Here is a 12598-nt window from a genome sequence, read left to right as displayed (position 1 = left end):
TGCTTCGGATTCTGTGTCTCCCTCTCTCTCTGCCCCTCCCCCGTTCATGCTCTGTCTCTGTCTCAAAAATAAATAAACGTTAAAAAAAAATTAAAATAAAGAGAAGAGTCAAAGAATTTGTGAACATATTTTATTTTTTATTTTTTTCCAGCACTCATTCAGTAGATCTTTATATTTTTTCAATATATGAAATTTATTGTCAAATTGGTTTCCATACAACACCCAGTGCTCATCCCAAAAGGTGCCCTCCTCGATACCCATCACCCACCCTCCCCTCCCTCCCACCCCCCGTCAACCCTCAGTTTTGTGAACATATTTTAAAACTACCATAGCCAGGAAAACAAACCATTCTAGATATTTCAAACACACACACACGCAAAGGTTATACAAGCAATTGGTGCTCACCACTGGTGGGGCTCGCGGTGGTGAAGGTCAGGGCCAGGGGGGAATCGCACCACTAGCTCTCAGGTTACTTTACCACAGTTGCTTTCCATAGATTCAAAGTTGCTGCTGCCACTCAGTCAGGAAACTTCGGGAAGCCACTGCTGGGGTCACTACAGCCCCATGGCCCCAAGCCTGACTGGTGGGGAGTATGGACTCCAACATTCAGCCTGCATGTCTGCTGCTGCAGAGGAGAAAAGCATGGCTTCCGCCTCCTTCCCGCCTTCTAAATCTCACACAGGTACGCTTTATTGGCAGAATTCTGTTGCCGAGGGAATCTGTGAACTATGGTTCGTGGGTTTCCAGGACCTGCAAAGAAGGGGCTAGAAATGGGTGTCAAGAGCCAACCAACATTATCCAGCAAACCCCTCCTGATGGGTGGGTGTTCAAAGGCTTTGTAAAAGGGGGGTGGTGTCCACATGGAGTAACCTGGTGGTCGTGTTTCTAAGTCAGAAACCCTGAAAGGTGTCATTCTAGCTGGGCAGCAGGTGAGGTGCTGGATGCTGACGACATACACTCATTCCCAGAGGTGACTGGAGAAGCGCCTGGAGTTGATTCTTAGTTTCATCTCTGGAACGTTCTCACTGGAATTAAAGCTGGATGGACTATTGGCAATGCGGTATCTGAGAAAACATAGCCCCCATTCAAAAGGGCTGCCAGAGAAAAGATCTCCACAGGGAAACATGATTTCTCAAAATATAGCCTTTGGACCTCTATACGCAAACATCCCTGGGATGCTTACTTAAAAAGCTGATCCTGAAAATAATTTAATTTCAAAGGCTGTTGGGGCACCTGGCTGGTTCAGTCAGTTGAGCGACCGACTTCGGCTCAGGTCATGATCTCACGGTTCTTGGGTTTGAGCCCCACGTCGGGCTCTGTGCTGACAGCTCGGAGCCTGGAGCCCGCTTTGGAGTCTGTGTCTTCCTCGCTCTCTGGCCCTCCCCCACCCCCCTGCTTGCACCCTGCCTCTCTCTCAAAACAAAATATTAAAAAAAAAAAATTAAAAGGCTGATCCCGCACACCTCCCCTGATGAAGATAAACAAAAGCAGACACTACTTAAAGTAATCCAGACAGAGTTCAGTCAGTAACATAGTATTGCAGTGCCGTAGGGGAAAGGGTTCATCGTGAGCAGGCACCCAACTGGGAGTATTACAGAGGTGATGGGGTATTTCACAGGGAGAATGAGGGACTAGGGAAGGGAATGAGTGGGGGCTCTATAATCAGAAGTGAAAGATGACAAAAAGCAGGAAGGGACGCTGGCCCATAGGAGACCCATCTGGCTTTGCTGACACTTCTCAGAGTTAAGCTCCTGCCCTCTCACAGAAGCTGGGAGACAGGGGCCCGATCTTCAGGCGTCGGCTGGACTAAGCAGCCAATCCTTTAGACAGCCGGGAGTTTTGCAGGCAGGCACTTTAAGGGAGGCTAGAGTCCTACTAGGGATGCGGCCACGAGCTGCCAGCAACCATGCCCGTGGTTGTTCAAGTCTTCACAGGCCAAGCAAGGTTGAATCAAGAAGAGGGCTCGGAGGAGCCTGGCGAGCATTTGGAGAAAGAATCTGTCACCCTCCGAACCCACATGCCCACCCCTCCTGAGCCCATCCCCCAAACAGAGGGACCACTTCGACAGGCCTTTTTATGCTCACCAAACTACTGAAGTAGGACAAGGCGGACGGGGAGGTGGGGGAAGCAGAGGTTCTCCGGCTTCTTCAGGGCTGGAGGTCAGCAGGGATCTGCGAGCGGGAGACGAAGGGCAGAGCAGATTGAGGATGACCAGGAGGCTCCACTGGATTCTTAACCTGGGAGTCCCGACTGGTCATGCTGGCGGGCTCCTGCCCCCACGGAGGTCAGGGCCTCTCAGTCCTGAGGAGCACCAGGCACGACCAGCTCTGGCTCCTGTGGTCCTGGTGGGGGTATGTTGTTGAGACCTGGGGGATGGCGTGGAGCACCAGCTGGGGGGCGGGAGCACACTCATTCAAGAAGAAGAAAAGTCCCGAGGCCCGAAGCAGAGGCAGGAATGGTGCTTAGGCTGCCTGTGTTCCAGGGCAGTGGCAGAGAGCGGTCTGGCGCCACCCTGTGGAGGAAATGAAGATTTCAACAGTACAAAGGCCTCATCTGGATGAGGGCTACACCCCAGGGTGGTAGAGCAGGAAAACAGAAGGAGCCTGGCTCCCTGACATAAGAGCCACCGAACCAGCCCCAGATCCAGTACTTAACCGGATTATCATATGAGAGATCAAGAAGCTGCTTCTTAAAAAAATTTCTTTTCAATGTTGACTCATTTTTGAGAGACAGAGACAGAGCATGAGCGGGGGAGGGGCAGAGAGAGAGGGAGACACAGAATGTGAAGCAGGCTCCAGGCTCCGAGCCGTCCGCACACAGCCCGACCCAGGGCTCGAACCCATGAACGGCAAGATCATGACCTGAGCCGAAGTCAGACACCTGACCGACTGAGCCACCCGGGTGCCCCCAAGAAGCTGTTTTTTTTTTGTTTTTTTTTTTTTCAACGTTTATTTATTTTTGGGACAGAGAGAGACAGAGCATGAACGGGGGAGGGGCAGAGAGAGAGGGAGACACAGAATCGGAAACAGGCTCCAGGCTCCAGGCTCTGAGCCATCAGCCCAGAGCCCGACGCGGGGCTCGAACTCACGGACCGCGAGATCGTGACCTGGCTGAAGTCGGACGCTTAACCGACTGCGCCACCCAGGCGCCCCAAGCTGTTTTTTAATTTAACCCACTGTTGGGGCGCCTGGATGGCTCAGTCGGTTAGGTGTCCGACTTCAGCTCAGGTCAGGATCTCACCGTTTGTGGGTTCAAGCCCCACATCGGGCTCTGTGCTGACAGCTCAGAGCCTGGAGCCCGCTTCGGACTCTGTGTCTCCCTCTCTCTCTGCCCTTCCCCCACTCAATCTCTGTCTCTATCTCAAAAAGAAATAAACACTTAAAACCAAAAAGAATTAAAGGGCGCCTGGGTGGCTCAGTCGGTTAAGCATCCAACTTCAGCTCAGGTCATGATCTCGCGGTTCGTGAGTTTGAGTCCCACGTCGGGTTCTGTGCTGTCAGCCTGTCAGCGCAGAGCCCGCTTTGGATCCTCTGCCCCACTCTCTCTGCCCCTCCCCCGCCTGCACTCCCCCCCCCCGAAAAAAAGGATTAAAAAAAAAAGAATTAAAAAAAATTCACTTAACCCACTGTTGTGTCGGGTCTCTACTGCAGCAGCTGAACCTGTACGTAACCTGATAACGGAGGGAGTCCATGTATCTGTTATCTTTTGCCACAACAGTGCTAACTAATAAACCATCCTCAAAACTCAGGAGGCTGGGAAACCGATTCTCACAGGTTGGCCGTTACCGCTGTACTTTAATGCCCTGCTGGCTGGATCGGCGCGGCTTCTCGCTGCTGGTCCTGTCTCCCTGCGTTGCTGCCGGGACCCAGGCTGAAGAGGCAGCGGCTACCCAAGAGAAGCGGAAGAGAGCAAGCACTCTTGCTCTCTTCGAGCCTAAGCACGGAGCCTCTTCGAGCCTAAGCACGGAACCAGCCCCAAGCCCCAAGCCAGGGATGGGAAAGTACACTGTGGCCACGAGGAGACACAGCAGGAGCGGGGTTGCGGGGAGGGCCCATAATTCTCTCTCCCAGAATGTGACAGAGTCGTGGGTTAGAGGCTACGACACGGTGGCCCTGCTCTTCTAGGCGTCACCTACGAATGGCGCGGAGTGAAAGATAGCGTCCGTCCATGTGAAGACTCAACCGCAGTTCTCTGTTAGGTCAGGAGCCCTGACAAGACAAGAATCACATCTCCTTCCTCTTCCCAACGCCTAGTGCCAGACCCTGCCCTCAGGGCTGACTCGGGGATATTACTGGGTGAATCTGAGACCATTTCTTCACTCTCTGCATAGGATTCCTTATGTAATACAGACTGACCTCCTAAAGGTCAGCACACAGTGCTATGTGTTTGCCCCCAAAGCTGCAAAGGGACCGTGCCATTGGGAACTGAGATGTGTACCTAGGTCTGTCTACACCGCATCCTGGATCCACTGCCTCCCAGAGGGACCTCCAGAAGAAAGGACTTCTACAAGTTTAATATCGCAGACTCCACACTCCAAAGGAGAACCGCTTGAAGAGAGCCATGGTTGACGCTAAGGAATGCCACCATCACCACAGAATTCCAGGCACCGGGCATGTGGGTAGAAAGTATATTTTAGGGCAGTGACTCATGGTAAGTCGTTTCCTCCAGACCCTAAAACGGACTATTCCACGTCAAGCTGTCTCAGGCTCAGGCTGATAACAGGGCAGCCACAGGGGACCTAATGGGAGCTGCGTTGTCACGGTCCAAGTCTGTACACACCGCTTGTATAACCTGCCCAAGTTCGCAAAGACAATGTATCAGTCGCCGCTCTTTATGCTCCAAGTGAAAGAAATCCAACTAAAATATGCTTAAACCAAAAATGTCATACAGTGTATCGGCTCACATAACCGGGAAGCCTAAGATCTTAAAGCTGGCCGCATCTAGCGCTCAAACGTCATTCTCTCCGCAGCTGTCCCTCAGTTGTGCTTTCCTCCATGATGGCTTCAGGCTTCAGGATGCATGCCCCAAGACTGCAAAGATAGTCGTTAGTAACTCCAACTCTCCACTGAGGTTGAGCAAGCCTCATAAAGGAAAGCCAGTCTTCAAAAAGCCTCTGATTGGTCTGCTTGGACCCTGTATCTGGTAGGAGGAGACCCTGATTGGCCAGCCATGGCCACGTGCACCTGCAAGGTGGGCCTTAAACCAGTACTTAAGTCTCTGCTAGGGCACAGGAACTGAATAGAAAGTCAAGAGAGGGGTTGTCTCACGGCAAGTTGAGGGGGTGAGGTGACAAATGGAAGACCAGACATTGAGGCTAGATTGAACTAACCCTAAGCCTAAACTTTGAACAGGCTTTCACACGTTCATAGATGCTATTGCGAGTAAAACACAAATTCACTTAAGAGCAGGAGTGCCTTCATAGTAACTTTTGGTCTTTCTGTATTTTTTGTCCCAATTAATAGATATCGAAAGGATACCTACGATCACGAGCAGGTCCAAAGACCATTCTATTTTTTAATATTAGAAAGGGATTCTTAACTGCAGATTAAGAGAGAGAGTGAAGAAAGCAAGAAGAGAAGGGAGCCAGGAAAAGCCCAGCCCAGGAAGCAGCGAAGGAAGGTTCCAGGACAGCAGCGTAGGACAGGTCAAGGAGGTAGCCGAGGGGAATGGCACTAACTGTCATGCCAGAGCACTGGAGCGGAGTGGAGGAGTGATCGTGGCGGGCAGCACAGAAAGAGAAGGAGAAGAAATTAAACCCCGGGGGGTCGGGGGACAGAAACGAGTGCCATCGGACTACATGAGTAAGCTCTGCGGTGAACAATACTTGCCTAGTCACAATTCTGCAACCACTGTCACTCGTGGGGCAAGAGTGACAAAAGTAAACCCCAAGAATGGAATGGGTGGGGGGTGTTAAAGACCTAACTCCTTGCCTGTGTTGCCAGGACGTCCACAGACAGTGTCTAAAATGCATGAATCAGAGCACCTGGGTGGCTCAGTCGGTTGAGCGTCTGACGTCAGCTCAGGTCACGATTTCACGGTTCTTGGGTTCGAGCCCCGCATCGGGCTTTGTGTTGACGGTGCAGAGCCTGCTTGGGATTCTCTCTCTCCTTCTCTCTCTTTCAAAAAAAAAAATTTTTTTTTTAAATCTTTTAAATGGAAGAATTAAGAGCTAGAAACACAAGACAGGTGGAGATAAGCACCCGAAGACCCAGCGAGAGGTAAGGAGGACCGAGGACTGGTGAGCTGGCCCAGGAGGGTGGGGATGGTCGAGGCAAGAGGCTGCTGCGGGTCATTCTGTTTCCTCACCATTTCATTTCGTACTATTTGAACTGTAAACTACGTGTGATAACATTTGGGAGGCTTACAGAGTCCATTCTTTTGTCAACTGCACCTCAAAGCTGTATTTGTGTCCAACTTCATTGAGATAGAATTGACAAATCATTTTTACGAACCCTTTAAATCCATTTCTTCAAGTAGAGTGGGAGGAACCAGCTTCCTGCAACAGAAGCCATGAGAACATTACCTATTCCGGTTTCAAAAGAAATGGTGGCATTAGTCCTACTTAGATGATTTCGGTCAGAGACCAAGTAAGGATACATCTGGGGTTCCAACAAGAGAGGCTCTCACTCCAGTGCTCAAAGACCAGTTAGAAAACGGAGATCTGACTGGACTGGGTAGGTACAAATTAGCCAAAACTGTAATAATAATAATAATAATAATAATAATAATAATAATAATATAGCTAGTTATCCTCAAGTGCTTACTTCAGACCAGAAACCGTCCTGAGGATATTATCTTCTTTAATCCTCACGGCAACTGATATTTTCCCCAATTTACAGATGAGGAACTGAGGCTCAGATAGTTTGGGGAACTTCCCGGAAGTCACACACTCTGGCCCCTCTGCCTGAGGCGAAGGGGCCTCAGAGTGTTGTGATTTACTTCTCTTTTCTAACCACCAATCAAACTTAGAAGTTTCTATCTCTGGTGCCATCTCGAGGGGCCTATGAAAACCACTGACTGTGGCAGTGGTCTCAGGCCCACACTTGCTGGGTTGTGCTGGGCCCCGCGCTGTCTTAGGGAAGGCCTAGAAAACGGTATGGGGTAGAGCCGGTATTCAAACCTAAGCATTCCTGGCTCCAAAGCCCACTTGCTCGGCCACTGAATTATGCTAGTTCTCCAGCTAGAATCAGAGCTGGGTGAGGATCCCACCCGTAGTAATTATGAGTTGTATGGCCTTGGGCCCCCAAGTTCCTTAACCTCTCTTAAGCCTGTTTTATCATCTATGCCATGGGCATAACAATGGTGCTTACCTTCAGGGTGGTTGCTAAGGATAAATCAAAATTCCTATCTGGCAACTAGGAGCCTCTGTTTTCCACACCTGTTAAATCCCTTGCCCTTCAGCTCCTAGGTTAAAGAGAGATCCTCACATTTTCTCACCCTTCAGATCCACGGGTGGGAGGGCAAGAGACAGAAAAGGTCTGGGCCAAGGCTAAATGCTTGGGCCTCATCCCAGAGTGACTCTCCAGGGCAGGGGCGGGGTTCAGGAATCGACACCTTAGACCCCCGAGAAGTTCAGATGCCTGCAGTTCTCCTGCCTGGCTTTGAATGACTATGCCTAGTGCTTGACTCTGACAGACCAGTGCCTTTGTGAGCGTCTGAGCCCTTCCTGCGCTGGCCTCCAGCTCTGTCTGTGCCTCCTCCCTTTCCCCATTGCCCAATCTGTCTTTATCTCCCCCTTCCATTCTGATCCCCCTCCTCTTACTCTGGCCTTACTTCCTAGCTTCCTCTCCACCTCTCCGTGCACCCTCCCCTGAGCTCAGTCTGCATTCCTACCCACCAGCCGTTTCTCTACCAGTCTCTTCGCCGGCATCGGCATCGCCCTTTCCTGTGTCCACCCGGAAGGCTCAGATAAAAGGTGCTTCCGCCAGGATAACCTTCCAGGCCTCTTCTCTGGCACCATGGCACTTTGCATGTACCTTTATTATTGCTCAAATAACAGGGTAATGGGAGATTTTTTTTTTTTTCCGGCCTCAGACTACCTGGTGGACTCGTGGCCCATGAATGGTGGAAACGTGCGCCAGAGTAAGATGGAGAGAGGAAGACAAGCCCGTCGACTTTGCAGAGGGGCCGAGAGGCCTGAGAAGTAAGAGAAGACCAGGAGACGGGGGCTCCTGAAAAGATAGACAAGAGATTACCATGCGGGGTTCCCACAGCTTTTGCAGACAGCGGCTGCGTACAAATTCATTGGAAGAACTGAGGAATGTTGCTGGCTCCATCTGGGGGAGGGCATGCTTGTATCAAGACACTGATGCTCTTGATGTGCTATAATTATAACCAGAAACACTATCCTTTTGCCCAGGAAGCTGGATTTCCTAGTAAATTCCTTACTTTCCAAGTTGTTTAATGCTAAGATAATGCTTTGCTTCTGTGTCCTTATTTATTTATTTTTAATGTTTATTTACTTTTGAGAGGGAGAGCACATGCGAGGGAGGGGCAGAGAGAGAGAGAGAGAGAGAGAGAGAGAGAGAGAATCCCAAGCAGGCTCTGCACGGTCAGCGCAGAGCCCAATGCAGGGCTGGAACTCACAACTGTGAGATTGTGACCTGAGCCGAAGTCAGACACTTAACCGACCGAGCCACCCCGGCATCCCTCCGTGTCCTTATTTCTAACTTTCTGTTCAACTGTTAACCATACTAAATGTACTCAGATTCATCTAGTCTAAAATCGAGGAGAGGTGGTTCTCGCTCCTAGAGAGAGAATTATTGAAGGGGCAACCCGCACACACTCAGGTGCCACATCTTCAACAGCTGGTTTTATAAATGGAAACAGGCACTGGGACCCCTTCTTCTCCCCTTCCCAGAAAGGCTGATGGAGAGCCTGGCCCAGATCAGTGGAGCTTTCTTCCAAGAACTGTCCCGTTCCCAGACCAGCCCTGTAGACACCCCCAAAGTCCCCCTGAACCTGCAGATAGCAGTACCTCTCCACCCCACTACTCACCCCACACTCAGGCCCTAAGATCCCATTTGACCTAAGCCTGCAGGTATGAAGTGTCCAAAGCACAAGACATCTCTCCCCACCCCCACCAACACACACTCTTGACCTTCTGTTCCGAGTCCATGTGAAAGAGAAATATCAACTCTACCAAGTAAAGGAAACAAACAACTTGCTGGCTAGATGAGAATAACCAGAACCTTAAGCTTCATGCCTGGGGGCTGACGGGTACCTAAAGGTGCTCCCTTGGTGACAGCGGTGATCAAAACCTGTATGCTTTTCCTGAGAACCACCAGGCGGGAAGCACCTACTGCACTGATGCCCTCAGGGAGGCAAAACTAGGGTAGACGTTATTGGTCCGATTTTACAAGTGGGAACCTTCCGGGCAGGAGGCCAACAGACAGCCTCAATGGTAGATAGTGCTGTGCCCAGGCAAGGTCATGAACCCAGAAGGCGGCCGGGATCTAGTGAGACGCAGACACTTCTGGGGGCGGGCAGTAGGACACGTTCCGCCCGACACTGGTGGGCTACCCCGGTGGCCTCGCCTCTTCGTGCGCATCTCGGGTCGCAGAGTCCCCAGCCTCCCAGATCACTCACCTGCTCCGGGGCTGGTGACTTGGGCTTTCCCGAGCGGTGGCCCCGCCCCGAGGCTCCGCCGGCCCTGCGATTGGCTCCGCGGTCCGGGGGCGGGGCCGGACGCCGAACCAACGTGATGGCGTCCGGCGCCGCGAGCGCCGTTTCCTGTTGTCGCTGGCCGGGAGGCCGCAGCGCCTGGTCGGAGGCTTAGGGGCTGCCGTGGCCAGGAGTGCCCCGCGCCCCGTCCCCGCTCCCTCTGGTGAGTTAGGGGTCAGAGGGCGAGGAGGGTGAGAAGGGACGGCGGGGCCGAGACGAGAACGGGCGATGGGTCACCAGCCCTGTCCGTGATCGCAAACCCTTGGTTGCTTTGAAACTGTCCTGCTTCAGAGCCTTTTCCCTTCCCCGCCTGAGCCCCGCACCCTACCCCACTCGGACCCGAGCCTTCAGCCCAAACAGCCAGTGCTGACCCGTCCCCTTCCTCTTCTTCACCCGTGACCCGAGCCCAGCCCTTACCCTCACCCCTTCACCACTGGTCTTGCGTAAGTGCAGCCACACTCGACCCCACGGCAGCCCACTTCCAACCCCTAGGACAGCCACTTCCCTCCGCCTCCCTCTGACGCATCTCATTCTCACCCCTCAACCCCTTTGGCGATCCCAGTGCTCCACGCAGACCTCCTCGAACCCCCCCTCCCCCCTCCCCGTCTTTCTGGCTTACCCCTTTTCAGGCTCAGCTTTCTTATCCCAGCCCCCCTGCTCAGCCCCCCAAGGTCTGCTCAGCCAAAACACCCACCTCCCCCCACTCATTTAATACCTACCACCACAGTAGATGCCCTATTGCGCTTACCCCCCTCTTCTTGATAACTCTGATCTCAGCCCTATCTCAAGTCTTGTATGTATCTTCTTGTCCTCGCCCACTCAACCCCTAACTTCCAAGCCCACCCCGTACTTTCTTTCCATCCCCAGCCAGCCTGAGGACACTTCATTCCTGAGTCTTTGCTAAACCACCCCCCAACTCTTGCTGCCCTAGTTCCCACCACCCCTACCCAATCTTGTTAGACTGACGTCTTCCTATCCCCGTTTCAACTCTTCATCCCAACTCTGCGCCCATTCTTCCCTTGATGTGGTCCCCATTTGATCTGAGAACCTAGTGCAGTCCCCTGCCGACCCCACCTGCTTTCTCAGAGCCAGGCACTTGCCGAACACCTCAATTGATGCAGGGCCTCAGATGGTAAGTAAGTGTGGAGGAGTAGAGATCCTTCTCCCGTGGGTCAAGTGCTTTTCCTGGATGTCAGGTCCCCTGTAGCTGTCCTTAAGGATTGTGTTCCTGGCATCCATATTACATCACTCGCGTTGGCTGCTGGAATGGTAGGTATCATCCAAATACCTGGAAGGTGAGGGACAGCTACTCATTCAGCTGGGGCAGTGGGAGCTTATCACTTCCTTTTGGGTGATGATCTGGAGAAACTCCAGGGGTTCCACTGTGTGGGGTTGGCTGTGGTCACAGAATCATGTCCATGTGTATTGCCCTGCCGCTTAGAAAGGACCCTCACCCAGTGCCCCTCCTGGCCAGAACTGGTTGTAGATTAGTCCCGCTACCGAATGTGCCAGAGGTGACGTTACATGTTGTGAAGAGTAGAGATGAGTGGATCCTGGGGACGCCGAGGCCTCCGTGGAGGCTGTTGAATTGCTTCCTCTTTTGGCAGGTGCTGGAGCATTGAGTTTTGACCATTTTGATTACCCATGAACACAGAGAGTCAAGTTATCTCAGAGTAGCTAGACATTCTTGAGGCACCCAGGCTCCATTGTTAACATTTATAATCTCCTGGGATTTGGGGGTGCACCTCCCCTCTAAGTTCTGGTGACCAAACTCCGAAGGATTGGCCATTTGACAGCCATTGTAAAGGACCCCAAAGAAGACCCATTGTCTTTGCTTGCATTTGTAGTCTCACGCCTTCGAGAATCGGATGGCCTTTGACCTTCAATGTCCCCTTCCGTGAAGGTGTGATCTCTGAAGGGTTTCAGCCTGTTGGCAGCTTGGTGTAATGGAAGGAGTTCCACAGTGACCCCACCACTGAAAAGTTGTATACCTCAACCTCTTACGGTCTGCAACGGTCTGAGCCTTTTTATTTTACTCATCTGTTCATTCAGCAAGTATTTCTTGAGCACCACCCTGTGCCGTGCACTGTTTGAAGCATTAGAAATACAATGGTGAATGAGTCAGGCAAAGGTCCTGCTTTCATTCACTCAGAGTTTGGTCCTTGCCAGAATCTTAAGGGACCTGGGACAAGAATATGGGAGAGATGGGTGTTGTTGGATGGAAGGAGGGAGGGAGGAAAGAAAGATACCCAGTGTTCCTAGACTTCACATTTCTGGCCTCCCCCACTAGCCTTTGGACTGGGAATCACGAGCTAGAAGTTGCTTGCCCTCCAGCTGATATTCAGTTGCTTTGCTGCCCTACCCCCCCCCCCCCACACACACACCCATCCCACCCCCCACAGGGCTCTTGTCTAGAAATCCGACTTTCTTCAGGTAGAAGGAGGTGCTGTTTACTCAGCACTCACATGTCTGAAGTATCCGCTGTCTTTCTGAATCAGAAGATAACTTTGTCATTTGTTTCCAACTGAAAACCCTGACTCATCACCTGGTAGAGCAGCTGGAGGGCTTAAACACCGGCCTGTTGTCGTGCATAGCCAGGTGCAGGATCGGAGTCAGGCCGTAGAGACGAGGCTGTCGCGGATGGCGGGGAAGTCTCTCAGAAGAGGAGGTTGCTGTTTACTGATGAACGGAGTGTTTCGAAAGTGGTGAAGCCAGGTTATCCATTTCTTCTTTTAATGTAAGTCTCATCTGAGTCCTTCTCCTCTTTTCGTTCTTCCTTAGTCTCCTGAGGAAGTGAAATTGGATGTTTATAGAAGGCCAGGCAGTATCACGAAGAGAATCAACCACAACGATTCCTTCCTGTGTGTTGGAACGTTTGAGGAGGGACAGCTCGGAAACCTGGCTGCCATGGAAAGGACCTGTGGTCAGCTAGGTG

The 12598-nt window shown here is 51.9% G+C and overlaps 2 long non-coding RNA genes across 11 annotated transcripts; one reads left to right on the top strand and one right to left on the bottom strand.

Annotated features, from left to right (window-relative positions):
- Positions 1–187: 187 nt before the first annotated feature.
- On the bottom strand, positions 188–11079 carry LOC147574409 (uncharacterized). 10 transcript variants are annotated; one of them, XR_015243621.1, is made up of 7 exons: positions 9589–9842; positions 6453–6496; positions 5984–6116; positions 4889–5030; positions 4438–4791; positions 2085–2512; positions 1499–1973 (listed from the first exon to the last, which is right to left on the bottom strand). It is a non-coding gene; the product is annotated as an uncharacterized LOC147574409 (long non-coding RNA). The 10 variants fall into 10 exon arrangements; XR_015243625.1 differs by lacking the exon at positions 1499–1973 and adding an exon at positions 188–1064 and having other exon boundaries at positions 4438–5030; positions 9589–9844; XR_015243620.1 differs by lacking the exon at positions 9589–9842 and adding an exon at positions 10738–11079 and having other exon boundaries at positions 4438–5030.
- LOC147574410 (uncharacterized) lies at positions 5027–8415 on the top strand. The gene is made up of 2 exons (XR_015243658.1): positions 5027–5190; positions 8035–8415. It is a non-coding gene; the product is annotated as an uncharacterized LOC147574410 (long non-coding RNA).
- Positions 11080–12598: the final 1519 nt, after the last annotated feature.

Source organism: Puma concolor, chromosome E1, assembly GCF_028749965.1.
Source record: "Puma concolor isolate L17-30 chromosome E1, mPumCon1.1.hap2, whole genome shotgun sequence".
NCBI classification, from domain to species: domain Eukaryota; kingdom Metazoa; phylum Chordata; class Mammalia; order Carnivora; family Felidae; genus Puma; species Puma concolor.
This window is presented reverse-complemented; position numbering and strand designations above follow the sequence as displayed.